We start from the raw sequence: 27,283 nt of genomic DNA on the forward strand, positions 1-27,283 counted from the left end.
AAATTGACATCAGCAAGGAATTTACAACTATTACTTTCCCTTTTAATTTTAAAGACCTCCCCCTCCACATATTTACCACCTTTCTAACTTTATTTATCACACCACTCCATGTCAGATCCCTAGCTTCCTGTTCCTTCACCCCTAAAAACACACCTAACACCTTAAAATAATCATTTACCATTTTAAAAGGAAAAGTCCCCTCATTAATCTTCCCAACATTCATTATTACTGACTTCTCCATATTCACTTTTGCTCCTGAGGCTTGCTCATATACTTTAAAACACTCCATCACCCTTATAACACTTCCCTCATCTCTAACTATTACTGTGGTATCGTCTGCATATTGATGAATTAAACTAAAACCTCCTTGCGGAGTCTCTACACAATTTATAAAATTATCTTTTTTAAGGTATGCCGCTAAGGGTTCTACCGATAAAACATACAATAATGCTGATAAAGGGCACCCCTGCCTCACCGATCTCTCAAGAATAAAAGAATCTGTTAAAACCCCATTACATTTTACCCTACTTTTTGCCTTTCTATATAATAACTTTATCCATCCTATTATTCTGTTTCCAAACCCATATTTCTCCAGTACCCTAAACATAAAATCATGTTCCACCCTGTCAAAAGCTTTATTAAAATCTATACTTAAAACAATTCCCCCTCTCTTATCACTATTCATTTTATTTATCACATCTCTAAGTGTAATAATAATAATAGTATCAGCTATATCTCTTCCAGGCACACTATAATTTTGTGTAGGTGCTATAATATCATTTAAAACCATCTTCATCCTATTTGCCAATATCTTAGCTAAAATCTTATAATCTGAGTTTAATAAACTAATTGGCCTATAATTCTCCAATTTTAATTTGCTCCCCTTATTTTTATATAAAATCGATATCAGCCCTGTCACCATGGAGTCTGAAACAGTATTATTATCTTCCATATATTGATACACTTCCATTAAAATCGGTGCTAAAAAACTTTCATACATTTTATAAAACTCTGCAATTAGTCCATCTACTCCAGGACTTTTATTTATTTGTAAACCCTTAATTGCATCTTTCACTTCATCCACTGTTATCTTCCTATCACATCTTTGCTTATCCTCAACACCAATTTGTACATCCACACTACCTAAAATCTCCTTTACACACCCCTCATCCACCTCCCCTTTCTTAAATAAATCCTTGTAAAAATTCTGTACGGTTTCTAATATCTCAACATAATCATTTACAACTTCACCCTTTACATTTTCTATCTCACTAATATATGATTTCGTCTGTTTAGTTTTCTCTAAACCAAGAAAAAAAGACGTGCATTTCTCCCCTTCCAACACATACTTTGCCCTACTTCTAATAGATGCCCCCTTACACTTATCTATTTCACATTTGCTCAATTGTGCCTTTAAATCTAAAAACCTTTCAATATTATAAATAGGATTAATATCACATTTCCTCATTTCTTCATTCAATTTTTCTCTTAACAAATGTTCTTCTCTTGTCATCCTACTCCTCTTCTTCCTTGCATATCTAATACTAAAACCTTTAATTTTTTTCTTTACATTTTCCCACCACTGGCACTTATCATTCCCTTTTTGCTTATCCTCCATTTCATGTTCTATCAAAGATTTAAGCTGTATTCCATATTCTTCATCACCTAGATACCCTGCATTCATGCACCATATTCCCCCCCCTTTCCTTTCTTTATCTAACCCCACCGAAAATGTTAACCCAGCATGATCACTAAAAGTTGTAAAAATATAATTTACATGCACCATATTCCCCCCTTTCCTTTCTTTATCTAACCCCACCGAAAAATTAACCCAGCATGATCTAAAAGTTGTAAAAATATAATTAATATCCTTAAAATTCCTTAACCCTTCATTTACTAAAACCAGATCTATCCGTGTCTGTTTCAACTCCCCTAAAACCACCTGCCTTCTAGAAAATCCTCTTATTCGGGTTCTCATCTCTCCATATATCAATCAGACTGTTTTCACACATAATCTTCCTTAAAACCCCCTCGATACGTCACTTCTAAAAATAGCTCCCTTGACATATCTAATCTATTCATTTTAACATTAAAATCCCCAACTAAAATACAGTTACCCTTGCACCATTTCCCTAATTCTAAAAATAAATTCCTTCGCTCTATCTCATTATTCGGCGCATAAATATTTATAATCCTAAAAACCCTATTCATATATTCAAAATCCAAAATTAAAATCCTCCCATTATTATCATTATATATCTTCTTCACATTTTCTACTACATCCTTCCTTAATAAAATTGCAACCCCACTTGAATTCCCTCTGCCATTGTTTACATAAATAAATCCCTCCATATTTTTTTTCCTTCTAAAACACAAACATTATCCCAGTGTGTTTCTTGAATACATAAAATATCTGAATTATAATTTTCCCATTGTTCTCAAACCATTTCATTTATTTAATTGACCATTCTAATAAATAATAAAATAATAAAAAAATATAATTTCATTATCCTCTACATTCCATCCCTTTTGCAACTTCCTTATCCTTCCCTCGTTCTTTCCATCTTTGCCCCATCATCCGTTAAAATTCCCATATTATCTCTCCAACTACATGTTATAAAATTGCCAACTTCCCTCTTGAATTCCCTCTGCCATTGTACATAAATAAAATCCCTCCATATTTTTTTTCTTCTAAAACACAAACATTATCCCAGTGTGTTTCTTGAATACATAAAATATCTGAATTCTTCATTTGGACTATTCTATTTAATTTTCCCATTGTTCTCAAACCATTTGCATTTATTGACATTATATTGACCATTCTAATAAATAATAAAATAATAAAATATAATTTCATTATCCTCTACCTGTTATCCAGTTTCTTTCTTCTTCCACCCTTTCTCTCCCCCTCTTCCCACCGCTTTCCTCTTCCTGTATCCTTCCCTCGTTCTTTCCATCTTTGCCCCATCATCCGTGTCCGATATCTCCTCCAAGTCCATGTTATCCAGCCAACTTCCACTCTTGGCATCCACCTCCGTTGTGCTCCCCGTATTCATCTCCACCTCTTTATGCTCCCCGTGCTCATCGCCGTTCTGGTATTGTCATCAACTCCATAATAACCCCTCCCCAAAATTTCTTCATTCAATTTTTCCTTCCTATTTAGTGCTGTGCTTTCCCCCAAAACCTGAGTCCCCATCCTTAACCCCTCCTCTTCTTCCTTGCTATCCTCCTAAAACCTGTGCTTTCCCCAAAACTTCTTATTTTTCCCATCCACTCATTCCCTTCTTTTGCTTATCCTCCATTTCATGTTCTATCAAAGATTTAAGCTGTATTCCATATTCTTCATCACCTAGATACCCTCCTCCATTCATGCACCATATTCCCCCCAATCCTTTCTTTATCTAATATTGTTTGACTGTCAGCCCGAAAATGTTAACCCAGCATGATCACTCTTTTGTAAAAATATAATTAATATCCTTTAAAATTCTTAACCCTTCATTTACTAAAACCAGATCTATCCGTGTCTGTCCAACTCCCCTAAAACCACCTGCCTTCTAGGCAGTCTCCTCTCTTATTCGGGTTCTCATCTCTCCATATATCAATCAGACTGTTTTCACACATAATCTTCCTAAAAAAACCCCCTCATACGTCACTTCTAAAAATAGCTCCCCTTGACATATCTACCTCCGTTCCTGGTCTATTCATTTTAACATTAAAATCCCCAACTAAAATACAGTTACCCTTGCACCATTTCCCTAATTCTAAAAATAAATTCCTTCGCTCTATCTCATTATTCGGCGCATAAATATTTATAATCCTAAAAACCCTATTCATATATTCAAAATCCAAAATTAAAATCCTCCCATTATTATCATTATATATCTTCTTCACATTTTCTACTACATCCTTCCTTAATAAAATTGCAACCCCACTTGAATTCCCTCTGCCATTGTTTACATAAATAAAATCCCTCCATATTTTTTTTTTTTACTTCTAAAACACAAACATTATCCCAGTGTGTTTCTTGAATACATAAAATATCTGAATTCTTCATTTGGACTATTCTATTTAATTTTCCCATTGTTCTCAAACCATTTGCATTTATTGACATTATATTGACCATTCTAATAAATAATAAAATAATAAAATATAATTTCATTATCCTCTACCTGTTATCCAGTTTCTTTCTTCTTCCACTGGTATTCCCAACACTAACCAGGCTTTCCGAGATCTTTCTCTCCCCCTCTTCCCACCGCTTTCCTCTTCCTGTATCCTTCCCTCGTTCTTTCCATCTTTGCCCCATCATCCGTGTCCGATATCTCCTCCAAGTCCATGTTATCCAGCCAACTTCCACTCTTGGCATCCACCTCCGTTGTGCTCTTTATTCATCTCCACTTCTGGAATAGTCATTGTGCTCCCCATAATTCATCGCACGATTCTGGTATTGTCATCAAACTCCATAACCCCCTCCATTTCTTCAGCCCCCGAAGCTACTTGTTAGTGCTGTGCTTTCCCCCAAAACCTGTGAGTCCCCCGTGCTTCCCCCAGTCCACTCCCCCCTCCTCCTGAAAGCTCCCTCTTCTTATTTCTGAGTCCATACTCCTCCCAATTTCATTTATCTTCTGGTGCACTATAAAGTCCTTCTTGATTCCTGTCTCTCCACCTTCCACCATGTCTCTCCTCCATCTTTTCTCCTTCTTGACAAACCACTGCTTCCTCGAATATTGTTTGAGCCTTGTGGGAAGAAACGGACAAAGGGTTGCACCTGGTATTCCCAGGCGGTCTCCCATCCAAGTACTAACCAGGCCCGAACCTGCTTAGCTTCCGAGATCAGATTGCGTACTCAGGCCGGTGTGGTCGTAACGAGAAAATCTCTTGGCCTTATTTCAAAGCGACGGCACATATTTCAGCCCTGGGAATCCTCTCCACAGTTGCACTCCGCCACTCTCTTTCTGCATCCACCACAAAAATTCCTTTCCTTCTCTCCATCACATTCTCTGCATAGTGTCCATGATTGCCACACTTAAAACACCTAAATTCCGGGCAGTCTTTAACTATATAAAGTCAAAGTGGGTTGATTACAGCTGTTGCATTTTCACCATGTCGATGCATCTTTTGTCACTCAAAAATGAAGAAATATTCTGTAGCCATAATTTGTCTCAGATTGTTGGATGAAATAAGGTAATGATGTCACTTTTTCTGTGAACATATTTCAGCCTTTGGGAAGAAACGGACAAAGGGTTGAAAAAACCAGCACCTGGTATTCCCAGCCAAACTCTCTCCTTATCCAAGTACTAACCAGGCCTCCACTCCCCAGCTTCGAGATCAGCTTGCCCACTATCACACCATCTTCTACGTATACTGGGAGATTCATATAAAGACACCACCAACTCCTTCACATTAATATCTCTCGCCAGAATCCTTGTGTCCTTTATTCGCAATCCATCCATTACCGTTCTTTTCTCTTTCCTCTTTCATTTCTCATCGTAATTTCAGTACTTCTTTTCTCCTTTCATTCTGCATCCCACCACCTCTCCAAACACCTCCTTAATTGCTCTTAGTAGTTCCATTTGTAGCACAGATTGTTGGATCCTTCCAACACAATTAACCGTGTATTCTTTTCCATATTTCACTCCTTCGTTATCTTCATATTTCAGCCTTTGGGAAGAAACGGACAAAGGGTTGTCTTTGTCCATTCCTTGTCTTTTCCAGGTTGTCTCCCATCCAAGTACTAAAAAGGCAAAAAAACCTGCTTAGCCCCGAGATCAGACGAAAACTACTCAGGCCGGTGTGGGGAAGACGAGAAAAACTTTAAACTATTAAAGTCAAAGAAAATGATTAAATTGCATTTTCACCAAAAGCATCTTAATTCACTCAAAAAGTGGAAGAACTTGCAAAATGTCCAGCCATAATTTGTAGCACAGATTGTTGGATGAAATACAAACTAACCTGTGCTTACTTATTTCAAATCACGGCACATATTTCAGCCTTGTGGGAAGAAACGGACAAAGGGTTGACAAAAAGCTTACAGCACCTGGTATTCCCAGGCGGTCTCCCATCCAAGTACTAACCAGGCCCTGGTATTCCCCTGTCTTAGCTAACCAGGCCCGAAGAGCTTCGAGATCAGACGAGATCAGGCGTACTCAGGCCGGTGTGGTCGTAAGCGAGAAACTATCTCTTGGTGCACTATATAAAGTCAAAGTGGGTGTGATTAACAGCTGTTGCATTTTCACCATGTCGATAAGCATCTTTGTGTCACTCAAAAAGTGGAAGAACTTGCATATAATGTAGCCATAATTTGTAGCACAGATTGTTGGATGAAATACAAACTAACCTTGCTTACTTATTTCAAAGCGACGGCACATATTTCAGCCTTGTGGGAAGAAACGGACAAAGGGTTGACAAAAAGCTTACAGCACCTGGTATTCCCAGGCGGTCTCCCATCCAAGTACTAACCAGGCCCGAACCTGCTTAGCTTCCGAGATCAGACGAGATCAGGCGTACTCAGGCCGGTGTGGTCGTAAGCGAGAAACTATCTCTTGGTGCACTATATAAAGTCAAAGTGGGTGTGATTAACAGCTGTTGCATTTTCACCATGTCGATAAGCATCTTTGTGTCACTCAAAAAGTGGAAGAACTTGCATATAATGTAGCCATAATTTGTAGCACAGATTGTTGGATGAAATACAAACTAACCTTGCTTACTTATTTCAAAGCGACGGCACATATTTCAGCCTTGTGGGAAGAAACGGACAAAGGGTTGACAAAAAGCTTACAGCACCTGGTATTCCCAGGCGGTCTCCCATCCAAGTACTAACCAGGCCCGAACCTGCTTAGCTTCCGAGATCAGACGAGATCAGGCGTACTCAGGCCGGTGTGGTCGTAAGCGAGAAACTATCTCTTGGTGCACTATATAAAGTCAAAGTGGGTGTGATTAACAGCTGTTGCATTTTCACCATGTCGATAAGCATCTTTGTGTCACTCAAAAAGTGGAAGAACTTGCATATAATGTAGCCATAATTTGTAGCACAGATTGTTGGATGAAATACAAACTAACCTTGCTTACTTATTTCAAAGCGACGGCACATATTTCAGCCTTGTGGGAAGAAACGGACAAAGGGTTGACAAAAAGCTTACAGCACCTGGTATTCCCAGGCGGTCTCCCATCCAAGTACTAACCAGGCCCGAACCTGCTTAGCTTCCGAGATCAGACGAGATCAGGCGTACTCAGGCCGGTGTGGTCGTAAGCGAGAAACTATCTCTTGGTGCACTATATAAAGTCAAAGTGGGTGTGATTAACAGCTGTTGCATTTTCACCATGTCGATAAGCATCTTTGTGTCACTCAAAAAGTGGAAGAACTTGCATATAATGTAGCCATAATTTGTAGCACAGATTGTTGGATGAAATACAAACTAACCTTGCTTACTTATTTCAAAGCGACGGCACATATTTCAGCCTTGTGGGAAGAAACGGACAAAGGGTTGACAAAAAGCTTACAGCACCTGGTATTCCCAGGCGGTCTCCCATCCAAGTACTAACCAGGCCCGAACCTGCTTAGCTTCCGAGATCAGACGAGATCAGGCGTACTCAGGCCGGTGTGGTTTTTTTGAGAATCTTTTATTGGTGCACTAAAAAAGTCAAATATTTTAACATTCAATGCATTTTCACCAGGATGATAATTCATCTTTTGTCAAAATCAAAAAAGAAAAGAAAAGAAAACTTGCATATAAAACCATAATTTCCAGCAAAATTGTTAATAATTAAAACCAAGTTTTCCATTCGACTCAATTTCAGCCTTGTGGGAAGAAACGAACAATTTTTCAAAATTACATCCACCATATTTATATATTACTTCTATATCTTTCTCTAGAATACTTCTAAATAAAACCTCCACACTCACAATTTTCCCTTCATAATGTCCCAAATTCCTTCTTAGTCTTATAGCGTATCTGGCATGACTAAGAACAAAATTCATCAAATGATTAAAAACTTTGCTTTTCCCAGTTAAACCAAAAAGAAACAACCTCCTCCACTCAACCCCAGCAACAATCTCTTCTCCCCAATGTTGTACTAAAATCCCCTTTAAAAACTTATGAAACTCTTCTAATCTACTACATTCAACAAAAAAGTGCATAAAATTTTCCATAATTTGTAGCACAAATATCAAACATTCTCTTTTTAACATCTCTATTTATTTGATGAAACGGAAAACCACGTTCGTAAAAATACAGCCTATTATGTTTCAATTTAAAATCATTGTCTTCACAGATCATAGAGATTATATTTTACATTTCGTAAGTGAGAAATTCTTCATATTGCATTTAAAGTCAAATGGGTTGACAAACAGCTGTTGCATTTTCACCATGTCGATAAGCATCTTTTATCACTCTTAAAATGGAAGATTTTTCATAAAGCCATAATTTTAACAGATTGTTGGAAACCTGACAAATAATACTTCTTCCCATTATTTCAAAGCGACGGCACATATTTCAGCCTTGTGGGAAGAAACGGACCAGTATTCCCAGACAAAAAGCTTACAGCACCTGGTATTCCCACGGTCTCCCATCCAAGTACTAACCAGGCCCGAACCTGCTTAGCTTCCGAGATCAGACGAGATCAACTCAGGCCGGTGTGGTCATAAGTGAGAAGCTATCTCTTGGTGCACTATATAAAGTCAAAGTGAGTGTGATTAACAGCTGTTGCATTTTCACCATGTCGATAAGCATCTTTGTGTCACTCAAAAAGTGGAAGAACTTGCATATAATGTAGCCATAATTTGTAGCACAGATTGTTGGATGAAATACAAACTAACCTTGCTTACTTATTTCAAAGCGACGGCACATATTTCAGCCTTGTGGGAAGAAACGGACAAAGGGTTGACAAAAAGCTTACAGCACCTGGTATTCCCAGGCGGTCTCCCATCCAAGTACTAACCAGGCCCGAACCTGCTTAGCTTCCGAGATCAGACGAGATCAGGCGTACTCAGGCCGGTGTGGTCGTGAGAAACTATCTCTTGGTGCACTATATAAAGTCAAAGTGGGTGTGATTAACAGCTGTTGCATTTTCACCATGTCGATAAGCATCTTTGTGTCACTCAAAAAGTGGAAGAACTTGCATATAATGTAGCCATAATTTGTAGCACAGATTGTTGGATGAAATACAAACTAACCTTGCTTACTTATTTCAAAGTGACGGCACATATTTCAGCCTTGTGGGAAGAAACGGACAAAGGGTTGACAAAAAGCTTACAGCACCTGGTATTCCCAGGCGGTCTCCCATCCAAGTACTAACCATTAGCTTCCGAGATCAGACGAGATCAGGCGTACTCAGGCCGGTGTGGTCGTAAGAGAAGTATCTCTTGGTGGGAATATAAAGTCAAAAGTGTGATTACCAGCTGCATTTTCACCATGTAGATAAGCATCTTTGTGTCACACTTATTTGGACGGCACATATTTCAGCCTTGTGGGAAGAAACGGACAAAGGTTGAAAACAAGGCTGACAGAAACACACCTGGTATTCCCAGGCGGTCTCCCATCCAAGTACTAACCAGGCCCGAACCTGCTTAGCTTCCGAGATCAGACGAGATCAGGCGTACTCAGGCCGGTGTGGTCGTAAGTGAGAAACTATCTCTTGGTGCACTATATAAAGTCAAAGTGGGTGTGATTAACAGCTGTTGCATTTTCACCATGTCGATAAGCATCTTTGTGTCACTCAAAAAGTGGAAGAACTTGCATATAATGTAGCCATAATTTGTAGCACAGATTGTTGGATGAAATACAAACTAACCTTGCTTACTTATTTCAAAGCGACGGCACATATTTCAGCCTTGTGGGAAGAAACGGACAAAGAGTTGACAAAAGCTTACAGCACCTGGTATTCCCAGGCGGTCTCCCATCCAAGTACTAACCAGGCCCGAACCTGCTTAGCTTCCGAGATCAGACGAGATCAGGCGTACTCAGGCCGGTGTGGTCGAGCGAGAAACTATCTCTTGGTGCACTATATAAAGTCAAAGTGGGTGTGATTAACAGCTGTTGCATTTTCACCATGTCGATAAGCATCTTTGTGTCACTCAAAAAGTGGAAGAACTTGCATATAATGTAGCCATAATAATTGTTGTGAAATACAAACGTCTGCTTAGATTGTTGGATGAAATACAAGCCAACTAAACCTTGCTTGCTTATTTCAAAGCACAGATTGTTGGATGAAATACAAACTAACATATTTCAGCCTTCAGCCTTGGGAAGAAACGGACAAAGGGTTGACAAAAAGCTTACAGCACCTGGTATTCCCAGGCGGTCTCCCATCCAAGTACTAACCAGGCCCGAACCTGCTTAGCTTCCGAGATCAGACGAGATCAGGCGTACTCAGGCCGGTGTGGTCGTAAGTGAGAAACTATCTCTTGGTGCACTATATAAAGTCAAAGTGGGTGTGATTAACAGCTGTTGCATTTTCACCATGTCGATAAGCATCTTTGTGTCACTCAAAAAGTGGAAGAACTTGCATATAATGTAGCCATAATTTGTAGCAGATTGTTGGATGAAATACAAACTAACCTTGCTTACTTATTTGGGCACATATTTCAGCCTTGTGGGAAGAAACGGACAAAGGGTTGACAAAAAGCTTACAGCACCTGGTATTCCCAGGCGGTCTCCCATCAAGTACTAACCAGGCTTGAAACCCCTGCTTAGCTTCCGAGATCAGAGAGATCAGGCGTACTCAGGCCGGTGTGGTCGTAAGAGAAACTATCTCTTGGTGCACTATATAAAGTCAAAGTGGTCTGATTAACAGCTGTTGCATTTTCACCATGTCGATAAGCATCTTTGTGTCACTCAAAAAGTTTGCATATAATGTAGCCATAATTTGTAGCACAAATTGTTGGATGAAATACAAACTAACTTACCAGGCATATTTCAGCCTTGAAGTGGGAAGAAACGGACAGGGTTGACTGCTTAGCCACCTGGTATTCCCAGTCTCCCATCAGCCCGGATCAGGTTGACTCAGGTACTCAGGTGTCAAAGCGAGAAACTATCTCTTGGTGCACTATATAAAGTCAAAGTGGGTGTGATTAACAGCTGTTGCATTTTCACCATGTCGATAAGCATCTTTGTGTCACTCAAAAAGTGGAAGAACTTGCATATAATGTAGCCATAATTTGTAGCACAGATTGTTGGATGAAATACAAACTATCTCTTGTTTACTTATTTCAAAAAGGCACATATTTCAGCCTTTTCGGACAAAGGGTTGAAAAATCTTTTACAGCACCTGGTATTCCCAGGCGGTCTCCCATCCAAGTACTAACCAGGCCCGAACCTGCTTAGCTTCCGAGATCAGACGAGATCAGGCGTACTCAGGCCGGTGTGGTCTTAAGAGAGAAACTATCTCTTGGTGCACTATATAAAGTCAAAGTGGGTGTGATTAACAGCTGTTGCATTTTCACCATGTCGATAAGCATCTTTGTGTCACTCAAAAAGTGGAAGAACTTTAGCCATAATTTGTAGCACAGATTGTTCTAATCTTGCTTACTTATTTCAAATTACGGCACATATTTCAGCCTTGTGGGAAGAAACGGACAAAAACTGACAAAAAGCTTACAGCACCTGGTATTGCCCAGGAGCCCTGATCAAACGAGATTCGTACTCAGGCCGGTGTGGTGATCTCTTGGTGCACTATATAAAGTCAAAGCACCTGATTACCAGCTGTTGCATTTTCATCATGTCGATAAGCAGTGTCACTCAAAAAGTGGAAGAACTTGCATATACTGTAGCCATAATTTGTAGCACAGATTGTTGGATGAAATACAAACTAACCTTGCTTACTTATTTCAAAGCGTGCATATTTCAGCCTTGTGGGAAGAAACGGACAAAGGGTTGACAGTGACAGAATCTTACAGCACCTGGTATTCCCATAAGGTCTCCCATCCAAGTACTAACCAGGGAAGAACCTGCATAGCTTCCGAGATCAGACGAGATCAGGCGTACTCAGGCCGGTGTGGGATGAGAAATATCTCTTGGTGCACTATATAAAGTCAAAGTGGGTGTGATTAACAGCTGTTGCATTTTCACCATGTCGATAAGCATCTTTGTGTCACTCAAAAAGTGGAAGAACTTGCATATAATGTAGCCATAATTTGTAGCACAGATTGTTGGATGAAATACAAACTAATCTTGCTTACTTATTTCAAGCGATGAGGCACGTATTGCCTCAGCCTTGTGGGAAGAAACGGACAAAGGGTTGACAAAAGCTTACAGCACTTGGTAAAGAAGGCGGTCTCCCATCCAAGTACTGACAAAGGTAGCCTGCTTACTTAAAGTCAGGACAAAGTAGGTGATTGCTTAGCTCAGATCAGAAAGATCAGGCGTACTCAGGCGGTGTGGTCGTAATGAGAAACTATCTCTTGGTGCACTATATAAAGTCAAAGTGGGTGTGATTAACAGCTGTTGCATTTTCACCATTTCGATAAGCATCTTTGTGTCACTCAAAAAGTGGAAGAACTTGCATATAATGTAGCCATAATTTGTAGCACAGATTGTTGGATGAAATACAAACTAATCTTGCTTACTTATTTCAAAGCGACGGCACATATTTCAGCCTTGTGGGAAGAAACGGACAAAGGGTTGACAAAAAGCTTACAGCACCTGGTATTCCCAGGCGGTCTCCCATCCAAGTACTAACCAGGCCCGAACCTGCTTAGCTTCCGAGATCAGACGAGATCAGGCGTACTTTTTTTTTATCTTTTATTATGAAAAAAACACATAATATTTCCAACATTCAATCAATTATAAAAAGGATGAACAATTCATCCTTTTACAAAATCAAAAAAGAAAAGAAAAGAAAACCTATTAAAACCCCAATAATCCACCAAAACCAATTAATAATTAAAACCAAGTTTTCCATTCGACTCAATTTCAATAAAAGTGCTCCCCCACACGAACAATTTTTCAAAATTACATCCACCATATCTTTTTAGAATACTTCTAAATAAAACCTCCACACTCACAATTTTCCCTTCATAATGTCCCAAATTCCTTCTTAGTCTTATATTACTTAAAAACTTTGCGTGATATATCTTTTCTAGAATATAATTCTAAATGATGAACAATTCATCCTTTTACAAAATCAAAAAAGAAAAGAAAAGAAAACCTATTAAAACCCCAATAATCCACCAAAACCAATTAATAATTAAAACCAAGTTTTCCAGACTCAACAATAAAAGTGGAACAATTTTTCAAAATTACATCCACCATATTTATATATTACTTCTATATCTTTCTCTAGAATACAAACATAATGTCCCAAATTCCTTCTTAGTCTTATAATCTGGCATGACTAAGAACAAAATTAATCAAATGAAAATTAAAAACTTTGCTTTTCCCAGTTAAACCAAAAAGAAACAACCTCCTCCACTCAACCCCAGCAACAATCTCTTCTCCCCAATGTTGTACTAAAATCCCCTTTAAAAACTTATGAAACTCTTCTAATCTACTACATTCAACAAAAAAGTGCATAAAATTTTCCACCCCGTACCACAAATATCACATTCTCTTTTAACATCTCTATTTATTTGATGTAAAACCACGTTCGTAAAAATCCTATTATGTTTCAATTTAAAATCATTGTCTTCACATTCTATAGAATTATATTTTACATTTACATTCTTCCATATTGATTTCACATCTATATTTACAAACACCCTAGACCACACTTTTTCTGAAGCAGGAGTTTTTATCTCTCTTAAAATACATTTTTCATAAACCTTTTTAACTTTCAAACCTGACAAATCATACTTCTTCCCATTACTTTCATAATAAAACCGGTAAACCCTTAGCTCTTGTAGCCACCTCTTTATTTATTAAAACACACCACTCCCCAGGAAGACATCCTAATATTCTCTTATACATGTTCTCCACAGTAGTTCTACCTATTTCATCATTTTCTTCATCCACATTATCAAATATTGCCTGACATGGAAGGAACCCCGGAATGACCTCATATAAAATGTCCCCAATCTGTCTCATCCCAGCCCTCATAAAATATTTACAATACAACATTTTATTATTATACTGTATCTTGGGATTTAAAAAAATTGGCTGATTTAAAATATTGTCTAAAATGGTACACTCATAATAAATATTTGGTAAAAACTCCCCCCAAGCCTCAAACACTTCTCTATAAAACAAAGGTATATTACTTAACATTTCCTTTTTCATACACATCAATAAGCCATTGTCTCCCATCCTCCCAACCTCCTGCAAATACTCCTTAAAAAATCTTTTCCATCCATAATCTAATTCACCATATAAATATTTACGTACCATTTTGACTCTAATTGCTTTTTTCCTCACATTTAAATCCACCAACTTCAAACCTCCCTCCTCATAACCTGCAATCAAAGTTTTAAAAGAAATTTTCGCACCTTTCCCATCCCATAAAAAATCTACTAAAATCTTATTTATTTCCGATAAAACCCATTCTGGTACGTCTAAAACATTCATGACATGAATAAAAATTGACATCAGCAAGGAATTTACAACTATTACTTTCCCTTTTAATTTTAAAGACCTCCCCCTCCACATATTTACCACCTTTCTAACTTTATTTATCACACCACTCCATGTCAGATCCCTAGCTTCCTGTTCCTTCACCCCTAAAAACACACCTAACACCTTAAAATAATCATTTACCATTTTAAAAGGAAAAGTCCCCTCATTAATCTTCCCAACATTCATTATTACTGACTTCTCCATATTCACTTTTGCTCCTGAGGCTTGCTCATATACTTTAAAACACTCCATCACCCTTATAACACTTCCCTCATCTCTAACTATTACTGTGGTATCGTCTGCATATTGATGAATTAAACTAAAACCTCCTTGCGGAGTCTCTACACAATTTATAAAATTATCTTTTTTAAGGTATGCCGCTAAGGGTTCTACCGATAAAACATACAATAATGCTGATAAAGGGCACCCCTGCCTCACCGATCTCTCAAGAATAAAAGAATCTGTTAAAACCCCATTACATTTTACCCTACTTTTTGCCTTTCTATATAATAACTTTATCCATCCTATTATTCTGTTTCCAAACCCATATTTCTCCAGTACCCTAAACATAAAATCATGTTCCACCCTGTCAAAAGCTTTATTAAAATCTATACTTAAACAATTCCCCCTCTCTTATCACTATTCATTTTATTTATCACATCTCTAAGTGTAATAATAGTATCAGCTATATCTCTTCCAGGCACACTATAATTTTGTGTAGGTGCTATAATATCATTTAAAACCATCTTCATCCTATTTGCCAATATCTTAGCTAAAATCTTATAATCTGAGTTTAATAAACTAATTGGCCTATAATTCTCCAATTTTAATTTGCTCCCCTTATTTTTATATAAAATCGATATCAGCCCTGTCACCATGGAGTCTGAAACAGTATTATTATCTTCCATATATTGATACACTTCCATTAAAATCGGTGCTAAAAAACTTTCATACATTTTATAAAACTCTGCAATTAGTCCATCTACTCCAGGACTTTTATTTATTTGTAAACCCTTAATTGCATCTTTCACTTCATCCACTGTTATCTTCCTATCACATCTTTGCTTATCCTCAACACCAATTTGTACATCCACACTACCTAAAATCTCCTTTACACACCCCTCATCCACCTCCCCTTTCTTAAATAAATCCTTGTAAAAATTCTGTACGGTTTCTAATATCTCAACATAATCATTTACAACTTCACCCTTTACATTTTCTATCTCACTAATATATGATTTCGTCTGTTTAGTTTTCTCTAAACCAAGAAAAAAAGACGTGCATTTCTCCCCTTCCAACACATACTTTGCCCTACTTCTAATAGATGCCCCCTTACACTTATCTATTTCACATTTGCTCAATTGTGCCTTTAAATCTAAAAACCTTTCAATATTATAAATAGGATTAATATCACATTTCCTCATTTCTTCATTCAATTTTTCTCTTAACAAATGTTCTTCTCTTGTCATCCTACTCCTCTTCTTCCTTGCATATCTAATACTAAAACCTTTAATTTTTTTCTTTACATTTTCCCACCACTGGCACTTATCATTCCCTTTTTGCTTATCCTCCATTTCATGTTCTATCAAAGATTTAAGCTGTATTCCATATTCTTCACACCTAGATACCCTGCATTCATGCACCATATTCCCCCCCCTTTCCTTTCTTTATCTAACCCCACCGAAAATGTTAACCCAGCATGATCACTAAAAGTTGTAAAAATATAATTAATATCCTTCATAAAATTCCTTAACCCTTCATTTACTAAAACCAGATCTATCCGTGTCTGTTTCAACTCCCCTAAAACCACCTGCCTTCTAGAAAATCCTCTCTTATTCGGGTTCTCATCTCTCCATATATCAATCAGACTGTTTTCACACATAATCTTCCTTAAAACCCCCCTCGATACGTCACTTCTAAAAATAGCTCCCCTTGACATATCTAATCTATTCATTTTAACATTAAAATCCCCAACTAAAATACAGTTACCCTTGCACCATTTCCCTAATTCTAAAAATAAATTCCTTCGCTCTATCTCATTATTCGGCGCATAAATATTTATAATCCTAAAAACCCTATTCATATATTCAAAATCCAAAATTAAAATCCTCCCATTATTATCATTATATATCTTCTTCACATTTTCTACTACATCCTTCCTTAATAAAATTGCAACCCCACTTGAATTCCCTCTGCCATTGTTTACATAAATAAAATCCCTCCATATTTTTTTTACTTCTAAAACACAAACATTATCCCAGTGTGTTTCTTGAATACATAAAATATCTGAATTCTTCATTTGGACTATTCTATTTAATTTTCCCATTGTTCTCAAACCATTTGCATTTATTGACATTATATTGACCATTCTAATAAATAATAAAATAATAAAATATAATTTCATTATCCTCTACCTGTTATCCAGTTTCTTTCTTCTTCCACCCTTTCTCTCCCCCTCTTCCCACCGCTTTCCTCTTCCTGTATCCTTCCCTCGTTCTTTCCATCTTTGCCCCATCATCCGTGTCCGATATCTCCTCCAAGTCCATGTTATCCAGCCAACTTCCACTCTTGGCATCCACCTCCGTTGTGCTCCCCGTATTCATCTCCACTTCTGGTATAGTCGTTGTGCTCCCCGTGCTCATCGCCGTCTCTGGTATTGTCATCAACTCCATAACCCCCTCCATTTCTTCACCCCCCCGAGCTACTTGTTAGTGCTGTGCTTTCCCCCAAAACCTGTGAGTCCCCCGTGCTTCCCCCCAGTCCACTCCCCCCCCCTCCTCCTGAAAGCTCCCTCTTCTTATTTCTGAGTCCATACTCCTCCCAATTTCATTTATCTTCTGGTCCTTCTTCCTTCTTCCTTCCTCCGTCTCTCCACCTTCCACCACGTCCTCTCCTCCATCTTCTTCTCCTTCTTGCGACAATACCACTGCTTCCTCGAATATTGTTTGACTCCCCTCTTCAGCCCTATCCTCTCCACAGTTGCACTCCGCCACTCTCTTTCTGCATCCACCACAAAAATTCCTTTCCTTCTCTCCATCACATTCTCTCGCATAGTGTCCATGATTGCCACACTTAAAACACCTAAATTCCGGGCAGTCTTTAACTATGTGCCCGGGTTGAATACACATACGACACACTCTGACCTGTTTGTCATGAATGACCCTGAAATATTCTGCTCCCTCCAACGTCTCAATTCTTGTAGAATAAGGTAATGATGTCACTTTTTCTGTGAACTTGACCTTGCAGAAACGTGTCCCGTCAACCACCTCCGTTCCTGGCCAAACTCTCCTCCTTATCTCCGAGACGGCCTCCACTCCCCAGCTTCTCAGCTTGCCCACTATCACACCATCTTCTACGTATACTGGGAGATTCATAAAAGACACCACCAACTCCTTCACATTAATATCTCTCGCCAGAATCCTTGTGTCCTTTATTCGCAATCCATCCATTAACCGTTCTTTTCCTCTTTCATTTCTCATCGTAATTTCGTACTTCTTTTCTCCTTTCATTCTGCATCCCACCACCTCTCCACACACCTCCTTAATTGCTCTTAGTAGTTCCATTGTCGTCACTTTGTCTTCTCCTTCCAACACAATTGCCACCGTGTATTCTTTTCCATATTTCACTTTATCTTCATTTTTCTTCCGTTGCGCCTTTTCGTTGTCTTTGTCCATTCCGTTTGTCTTTTCCTTGTTGTCCGTCATAGTAAAAAATGAATCCAAAAAAACCTCTCCCCCAAGCAGAAAAACTGCAAGGGGGAAGACTAACCAAACTTTAAACTATTCAACTGAAGAAAATAATAAATTATATTGCAAAAACCAATTAATTAACAAAAATAGCTCTCGAGCAAACACTCTCCAGCAAACACTCACTCACAGCTCAAACACTCACACCTGTCGTCACTTCTCCAATCAGGAATTGCGTACTCAGGCCGGTGTGGTCGTAAGCGAGAAACTATCTCTTGGTGCACTATATAAAGTCAAAGTGGGTGTGATTAACAGCTGTTGCATTTTCACCATGTCGATAAGCATCTTTGTGTCACTCAAAAAGTGGAAGAACTTGCATATAATGTAGCCATAATTTGTAGCACAGATTGTTGGATGAAATACAAACTAACCTTGCTTACTTATTTCAAAGCGACGGCACATATTTCAGCCTTGTGGGAAGAAACGGACAAAGGGTTGACAAAAAGCTTACAGCACCTGGTATTCCCAGGCGGTCTCCCATCCAAGTACTAACCAGGCCCGAACCTGCTTAGCTTCCGAGATCAGACGAGATCAGGCGTACTCAGGCCGGTGTGGTCGTAAGCGAGAAACTATCTCTTGGTGCACTATATAAAGTCAAAGTGGGTGTGATTAACAGCTGTTGCATTTTCACCATGTCGATAAGCATCTTTGTGTCACTCAAAAAGTGGAAGAACTTGCATATAATGTAGCCATAATTTGTAGCACAGATTGTTGGATGAAATACAAACTAACCTTGCTTACTTATTTCAAAGCGACGGCACATATTTCAGCCTTGTGGGAAGAAACGGACAAAGGGTTGACCAAAGGGTTGACAAAAAGCTTACATACAGCACCTGGTATTCCCAGGCGGTCTCCCATCCAAGTACTAACCAGGCCCGAACCTGCTTAGCTTCCGAGATCAGACGAGATCAGGCGTACTCAGGCCGGTGTGGTCGTAAGCGAGAAACTATCTCTTGGTGCACTATATAAAGTCAAAGTGGGTGTGATTAACAGCTGTTGCATTTTCACCATGTCGATAAGCATCTTTGTGTCACTCAAAAAGTGGAAGAACTTGCATATAATGTAGCCATAATTTGTAGCACAGATTGTTGGATGAAATACAAACTAACCTTGCTTACTTATTTCAAAGCGACGGCACATATTTCAGCCTTGTGGGAAGAAACGGACAAAGGGTTGACAAAAAGCTTACAGCACCTGGTATTCCCAGGCGGTCTCCCATCCAAGTACTAACCAGGCCCGAAAACCTGTGCACTATATAAAGTCAAAGTGGGTGTGATTCAGCTGTTGCATTTTCACCAGATCATCTTTGTGTCACTCAAAAAGTGGAAGAAGATAGCCATAATTTGTAGCAGATTGTTGGATGAAATACAAACTAATCTTTATTTTTATTTTTTATTGAAATACAAACTAATCTTGCTTAAAATAGTTTCAATTACAAAAATTTTATCCAATGTACAATACACAAAAAACCAAGACTAACATAGGCAGGTGAACAATTCACCCCCTATCAAATCAAATAACTCAAATAAATAAAACAAAAACGAATAAAAACATAACAAACATCCTAATCTCACAAAACAGGGATGTTGAAATCAACTCACCAAACAACTATAAAAACCAAAAGGAAATTAACATACCAATACTTTCAAAAATTATAAGTAATTCTTCCACCATCCACCCTTGAAATCAACCCACTCCCCTCCACAAAAGCTTCATCAAAACATTCACTTCCATAACAATGAAACATATCTATATGCTTCTTAAACAATACTACAAAAATATCCCACACCCTTACCCTCTTCCCCTCAAAAAAAGCATAATTCCTCCTACAAAAAATAGCATACCTCACAAAACTCAAAGCAATATTCAACAAAACAACATTAACACCCTCACATTTACCAGCCACGCCAAATAACACCAATTCATTCCACACATATCTCTTCAAAATATCACTCTTCCAGTTTCTATGTATCATTCCCTTTACCTTACAAAAGAAATATTTTAACTCCTCACATTCCACAAACAAATGTATTAAATTTTCCGGTAACTCACCACATAGATCACATTCTCTTTTTATTTCCCTATTGATTTGATGTAACACCACCTTTGTATATATACGATTATGCCTTATTTTAAAATCGTTACTTTCACATTCCATACTATTATATTTTACATTTAAAGTTTTCCATATCTTTTTTACATCCAAAGTTGGAAAAATTACTTTCCAAACTTTCTCCGCAGCTGGCCTTTTCACATTTTTCTCTACCATTATTTTATAGAATTTTTTCACCGGGATACTAGATAAATGAGCCTTCTCCTTACTGTTACCAATAAATAAATTAGGAAAGACAAATAAATCTTCTCTAACAACTTCACTATTTATTAAATCCACCCATGTGTTTTTGGTATACTTTCTTTTATCTTCTCGTACATATTCTTCACTGTTCCCCTACCCACCTCTACATCCCATTCATGGATGGTGTCAAAAATAGCTTCTTCAGGAAAAAAACCTGGAATTACCTCATATGTGAAATCTTTTATCTGTCTAAGACCTGCACTCATGAATACTTCACTATATAACACCTTTTCTTCGTACTTAATTTTCTCATTCAAAAAAACAGGATGATTCATAATTAGGTCAATATGCCCACACTCATAATACACATTAGGCAACAACTCTGCCCATGCATTTAGCACTTCTTTATAAAAATCTGGTATCTTTTCACACATTTTCCTTTTAAAACCCATCAACAAACCATTATCTTCACATCCACCACTCTCATCCAAATAGACTTTGAAAAATTGTTTCCAGCCATAATCTAAGCTGTCATACAAATATTTCTTTACTGTTTTTATCCTAATAGCTTTTCTTTTAATGTCAAAATCTACAAGTTTTAAACCTCCATCATCATAGTCTGCTATCAATGTTTTCTGCGCAATTCTAACACCTTTACCATCCCATATAAAATTAGACACCACATTATTCAATTCATTTATAACCCACTCTGGCATGTCTAGAACTCCCAAAATATACACAAGTTTAGATGATACCAAAGCATTTACAACAATTACTTTACCTTTTAACTTTAATTTTCTATTTTTCCAGAAATTCAAAGTTAGCTTGATTTTATTGAGAATCCCCGTCCAAGTTATATCCCTTGCCTCTTTCTCCTTTACACCAATATTTACTCCCAGCACCTTCATAAAATCCTTAGCTACCTTAAATGGAATCTCACACTTATTTGCATTAATATCCCCAAAAAACATAATTTCTGTCTTCTCTATATTAACTTCAGCCCCTGATGCCTTACAGTAGATATCTAGAATTTTCATAATTCTTTCAATGCTACCTACATCCTTCACAGTAAAAGTAGTGTCATCAGCATACTGATGTATAACACTGACATCACCACCTGGGATTCCAACACCCCTCACCTCTTTGTCTCCAAGTATTAAAACAGCTAAAGGTTCCGTAGAAACACTGTACAAAAGAGCTGACAAAGGACAACCTTGCCTTACTGACCTCTCTATAGGGAATGTATCTGTTAACACTCCGTTACATTTAACACAACTTTTTGCTCCACTATACAACAAGTTAATCCAAGATACAAATTTTGGCCCAAAACCAAAACTCTCCAAAGTCTGTAGCAGAAAACTATGTTCCACTTTATCAAAAGCTTTCTTAAAATCTAAACTTAAAACTATACCACCTTCATTTTTCATATGATTAACAACATCTCTAATTGTACAAATTATATCTGCAACATCTCTTCCAGGTATTCCGTAGGCTTGTGTTGATGTAATAAGACTTCCAATCACCTTTTTCATCCTATTAGCTAAAACTTTAGTCAGTATTTTATAATCTGAATTTAGAAGACTAATAGGCCTATAATTTTCTAACTTTAACCTACTGCCTCTATTTTTAAATAAGACGGTTAACATACCAATTGACATAGACTCAGGGATTTCCTTATTCTCTTCCATATACTGAAAAACCTTCAATAAAATGGGTGCCAAAATATCCACAAAAACTTTATAGAATTCATTTGTTAAACCATCCAACCCTGGACTTTTATTTCCTTGAGTATTCTCAATTGCTTCCCTGATTTCTATAATTGAAATCTCTTCATCACACATCCTTCTATCTGTCTGAGATACTTTGGCACTGATTTTCTCCAACACTTTTTCAACACACACTTTATCTACATCATTCTTTTTATAAAGATTTCTGTAAAAAGATTCAACTGAATCTACGATGTCAACAAAATCATTTACCTTTACACCTTTTTCATTTTCCAATTCCACAATATAACTCTTAAATTGCTTTCGTTTTTCAAGCCCCAGAAAAAAGGAAGTACATTTTTCTCCCTCCAAGGCATACTGTGCCTTACTCCTAACAATAGCACCTAAACATTTCTTTTTTTCATAAAACCCTAGCTCTGCATGGATTTTCAAATAGTTCACTACATCATAGTCTGGATCAGCATCGGCCTTTTCAAGTTCATGTAACATCCTATTTCTAAGCATTTTTTCTTTCAACTTATCTACACGGTTACGATTTTTGGAATACCTAATACTCCTGTTTTTTACTTTAACCTTCACTTCCTCCCACCATAAACACACATTCTCTTTTAACAGTACATTAGACATTTCACCTTCGATACATTCAACAATTTCCTTTATATAACTTTCCTCCTTTAACAGACTGGCATTTAAACACCAGACACCTCCCCCTCTCATCTCCACAGCAAAACCTATCTGAAATGACATTACTGCATGATCACTGTATGCTGTAAAGTTATATGACATCTTCTGAACCTGCTGTATCACATCTTCTTTTACTAAACATAAATCAATTCTGCTTTGTTTTAGTTCATTTAACACCACCTGCCTTCTCGAAAACACTCTTCTATTTAAATTTTCAGCCCTCCATATATCTACAAGATTCTCATTTTTCATTAATTCCCATAAAGCATTTCTAGACGAATCATGTCTGAAGCTATCACATCTCGCGACATCCATTCTAGTGCACTTCACGTTAAAATCTCCTACCAGTATACAATTTTCTGAACACAGTGTTCTTAGGTTATTAAACATATCTCTCCTTTCCGATTCAATATTCGAAGCATAAACGTTAATTAAACGAAAAATGACATTTTGCACTTCAAACTCAATAACAATAAGTCTGCCCTGATTATCTGCATATACCTGTTTGACATTTTGAACCACATCATTTTTAACCAAAATAGCCACTCCACATGTTTTTTCACTTCCATGACTACAAAATATTAGCTCAGACCATTTGCTCTTAATCTCTAACATTTTGGAGTCTGTCCAATTAGTCTCTTGAAAACACCACATGTCAGCTTTCACAGACACCAAAACCTGCTCCAATTTGTTCATATTTCTCAGACTGTTCCCATTTAGTGATGCAACTTTAACCATTGTTAATGTATGTAGAAATATAGTCAAAGAAAAACACGTCATTTCAAAATAGACTTTTTCTTTTTACCAGATCCCATCACCTCCCTAGTTTTCGTCAATGATCTCTTATTTCTAGAAAACAACTGAAAATCCTCACTATCTATTTCTTCGTCCGACTCATGACTTGGACTTATGAGAGGAGCAACATTCAAGCCTTTTGTAAAATGTGCTTTAACCGTGCCATCAACTCCAGTGGACCCAGCCCTCTCTTTGGTGTTATTTTCACACAGGCTTAAAGCAGGTTCAGGCACCTGAGAAGCACCTTGCACCATCTCTACCTGTGTATCTAATTCACCAATCCTGTGCTGCTGTTCCACAGTGTCAGCAGCAGAGACCAAGACTGCGTCTCGAGTACTGCCAGAAGGAATTACAACCTCTCCAAGCACATCTATAGTTGTCTCTGCAATAACTTGCGACACACTTTCCATATCACTCTCTTCCCCTCTCTCCATAGCCACACTCTCGTCATCTTCTTCAGTAATGAGGTCCATTGTTTGCAGAAATAAGACATCACTCACCTTCTTACATTTACATCTGCCCTTAGGTCTGTCACACCTTCTACACATATCACCAATGTTTGAACATTCCCTGGCATAATGCCCTTGTTCACCACATTTATGACATATAAATTCTGGACATTCTTTAAGTATGTGTCCCGGTTGAATACAAAGTCTACATACCTTAACTTGGTTATCGTGGATCACTCGGAAATATTCAAATCCCTCTACTGTATTGAACTTTGTTGAGTAAGGCAATGATTGCACACTGTCCGTAAACTTCACTTTACAAAATCTCGTCCCATCCACAATGTCCGTTCCTGGCCACATCCTCCTCTTGATTGGTGTTGTCGCATTCACTTTCCATCCATCTAATTTCTCATATATTTCCTCGTCCGTAATATATGCTGGCAAGTTCAAAAAGGACACCACAAGTTCATCGTTCCCCAGTTCTTTCGCCATGACTTGACAGCTCTTTATTTTTAGCCCGTCTATTAGTTTTTCTTTACCCCTCTCATGTGACATGGTTATTTCGTACTTATTTCTGTCTTTCGTTCTACATCCCAAAATCGTTCCGCATACTTCTTTGATTCCTCTCAGCAATTCCATCGTTGTTATTTTTTCTTCACCAATAACTTCCACGTTCACCGTCAGTACTTTCTCATATTTTCTTCTCCTCAACTCTTCATTCGACGCTCTTTTTTCTCCGTTGTCCATTCTCGTTGTTGTTGTTATTCTTGATGTCGAAGCCATTGAATCCATCCGGTTATTTTACGTAGAATCCCCCAAACAGCTCACGCCGTTGGGGGATTAAAACGCAACTATTTACAATGAACTACACTCCCAACACAAACTCCTTCACTTAAAGTATATGATTCAACAAAAAACAAAAACAACTTTTTTCTCTCCAAACAATTCAAACACCTGCTGCTCACTCACTTCCTGAAACTTCCAAAAAGGGGCGTACTCAGGCCGGTGTGGGCGTAAGCGAGAAACTATCTCTTGGTGCACTATATAAAGTCAAAGTGGGTGTGATTAACAGCTGTTGCATTTTCACCATGTCGATAAGCATCTTTGTGTCACTCAAAAAGTGGAAGAACTTGCATATAATGTAGCCATAATTTGTAGCACAGATTGTTGGATGAAATACAAACTAATCTTGCTTACTTATTTCAAAGCGACGGCACATATTTCAGCCTTGTGGGAAGAAACGGACAAAGGGTTGACAAAAAGCTTACAGCACCTGGTATTCCCAGGCGGTCTCCCATCCAAGTACTAACCAGGCCCGAACCTGCTTAGCTTCCGAGATCAGACGAGATCAGGCGTACTCAGGCCGGTGTGGTCGTAGCGAGAAACTATCTCTTGGTGCACTATATAAAGTCAAAGTGAGTGTGATTAACAGCTGTTGCATTTTCACCATGTCGATAAGCATCTTTGTGTCACTCAAAAAGTGGAAGAACTTGCATATAATGTAGCCATAATTTGTAGCACAGATTGTTGGATGAAATACAAACTAATCTTGCTTACTTATTTCAAAGCGACGGCACATATTTCAGCCTTGTGGGAAGAAACGGACAAAGGGTTGACAAAAAGCTTACAGCACCTGGTATTCCCAGGCGGTCTCCCATCCAAGTACTAACCAGGCCCGAACCTGCTTAGCTTCCGAGATCAGACGAGATCAGGCGTACTCAGGCCGGTGTGGTCGTAAGTGAGAAACTATCTCTTGGTGCACTATATAAAGTCAAAGTGGGTGTGATTACCAGCTGTTGCATTTTCACCATGTCGATAAGCATCTTTGTGTCACTCAAAAAGTGGAAGAACTTGCATATAATGTAGCCATAATTTGTAGCACAGATTGTTGGATGAAATACAAACTAATCTTGCTTACTTATTTCAAAGCGACGGCACATATTTCAGCCTTGTGGGAAGAAACGGACAAAGGGTTGACAAAAAGCTTACAGCACCTGGTATTCCCAGGCGGTCTCCCATCCAAGTACTAACCAGGCCCGAACCTGCTTAGCTTCCGAGATCAGACGAGATCAGGCGTACTCAGGCCGGTGTGGTCGTAAGTGAGAAACTATCTCTTGGTGCACTATATAAAGTCAAACTCCTCTCCACCCTCTCCAAGTTGGGCATCTCCGGCGCGGCCCACGCTTGGATTGCGTCCTACCTGACAGGTCGCTCCTACCAGGTGGCGTGGCGAGAATCTGTCTCCTCACCACGCGCTCTCACCACTGGTGTCCCCCAGGGCTCTGTTCTAGGCCCTCTTCTATTCTCGCTATACACCAAGTTACTTGGCTCTGTCATAACCTCACATGGTCTCTCCTATCATTGCTATGCAGACGACACACAACTAATCTTCTCCTTTCCCCCTTCTGATGACCAGGTGGCGAATCGCATCTCTGCATGTCTGGCAGACATATCAGTGTGGATGACGGATCACCACCTCAAGCTGAACCTCGGCAAGACGGAGCTGCTCTTCCTCCCGGGGAAGGACTGCCCGTTCCATGATCTCGCCATCACGGTTGACAACTCCATTGTGTCCTCCTACCAGAGCGCTAAGAACCTTGGTGTGATCCTGGACAACACCCTGTCGTTCTCAACCAACATCAAGGCGGTGGCCCGTTCCTGTAGGTTCATGCTCTACAACATCCGCAGAGTACGACCCTGCCTCACACAGGAAGCGGCGCAGGTCCTAATCCAGGCACTTGTCATCTCCCGTCTGGATTACTGCAACTCGCTGTTGGCTGGGCTCCCTGCCTGTGCCATTAAACCCCTTCAACTCATCCAGAACGCCGCAGCCCGTCTGGTGTTCAACCTTCCCAAGTTCTCTCACGTCACCCCGCTCCTCCGTTCTCTCCACTGGCTTCCAGTTGAAGCTCGCATCCGCTACAAGACCATGGTGCTTGCCTACGGAGCTGTGAGGGGAACGGCACCTCAGTACCTCCAGGCTCTGATCAGGCCCTACACCCAAACAAGGGCACTGCGTTCATCCACCTCTGGCCTGCTCGCCTCC

The 27,283-nt window shown here is 38.7% G+C and overlaps 9 non-coding genes and 5 pseudogenes across 9 annotated transcripts; all 14 read right to left on the minus strand.

Annotated features, from left to right (window-relative positions):
- Positions 1-6,407: 6,407 nt before the first annotated feature.
- On the minus strand, positions 6,408-6,526 carry LOC123991871. The gene has a single exon (XR_006830986.1). It is a non-coding gene; the product is annotated as a 5S ribosomal RNA (ribosomal RNA).
- A 242-nt stretch (positions 6,527-6,768) lies between these two features.
- Positions 6,769-6,887, minus strand: LOC123991872. Its single transcript, XR_006830987.1, has one exon. It is a non-coding gene; the product is annotated as a 5S ribosomal RNA (ribosomal RNA).
- Positions 6,888-7,129: 242 nt separating this feature from the next.
- LOC123991873 lies at positions 7,130-7,248 on the minus strand. Its single transcript, XR_006830988.1, has one exon. It is a non-coding gene; the product is annotated as a 5S ribosomal RNA (ribosomal RNA).
- A 242-nt stretch (positions 7,249-7,490) lies between these two features.
- LOC123991905 lies at positions 7,491-7,609 on the minus strand (annotated as a pseudogene).
- A 1,276-nt stretch (positions 7,610-8,885) lies between these two features.
- On the minus strand, positions 8,886-9,004 carry LOC123991888. Its single transcript, XR_006831002.1, has one exon. It is a non-coding gene; the product is annotated as a 5S ribosomal RNA (ribosomal RNA).
- Positions 9,005-9,497: 493 nt separating this feature from the next.
- Positions 9,498-9,617, minus strand: LOC123991903 (annotated as a pseudogene).
- Positions 9,618-9,858: 241 nt separating this feature from the next.
- LOC123991902 lies at positions 9,859-9,975 on the minus strand (annotated as a pseudogene).
- A 292-nt stretch (positions 9,976-10,267) lies between these two features.
- On the minus strand, positions 10,268-10,386 carry LOC123991879. The gene has a single exon (XR_006830993.1). It is a non-coding gene; the product is annotated as a 5S ribosomal RNA (ribosomal RNA).
- An 864-nt stretch (positions 10,387-11,250) lies between these two features.
- LOC123991899 lies at positions 11,251-11,369 on the minus strand (annotated as a pseudogene).
- Positions 11,370-18,730: 7,361 nt separating this feature from the next.
- On the minus strand, positions 18,731-18,849 carry LOC123991875. The gene has a single exon (XR_006830989.1). It is a non-coding gene; the product is annotated as a 5S ribosomal RNA (ribosomal RNA).
- A 258-nt stretch (positions 18,850-19,107) lies between these two features.
- LOC123991885 lies at positions 19,108-19,226 on the minus strand. The gene has a single exon (XR_006830999.1). It is a non-coding gene; the product is annotated as a 5S ribosomal RNA (ribosomal RNA).
- Positions 19,227-25,498: 6,272 nt separating this feature from the next.
- On the minus strand, positions 25,499-25,616 carry LOC123991894 (annotated as a pseudogene).
- A 242-nt stretch (positions 25,617-25,858) lies between these two features.
- LOC123991880 lies at positions 25,859-25,977 on the minus strand. The gene has a single exon (XR_006830994.1). It is a non-coding gene; the product is annotated as a 5S ribosomal RNA (ribosomal RNA).
- A 242-nt stretch (positions 25,978-26,219) lies between these two features.
- LOC123991881 lies at positions 26,220-26,338 on the minus strand. Its single transcript, XR_006830995.1, has one exon. It is a non-coding gene; the product is annotated as a 5S ribosomal RNA (ribosomal RNA).
- Positions 26,339-27,283: the final 945 nt, after the last annotated feature.

The sequence above is a fragment of the Oncorhynchus gorbuscha genome, linkage group LG12, assembly GCF_021184085.1.
Source record: "Oncorhynchus gorbuscha isolate QuinsamMale2020 ecotype Even-year linkage group LG12, OgorEven_v1.0, whole genome shotgun sequence".
Lineage (NCBI taxonomy): Eukaryota > Metazoa > Chordata > Actinopteri > Salmoniformes > Salmonidae > Oncorhynchus > Oncorhynchus gorbuscha.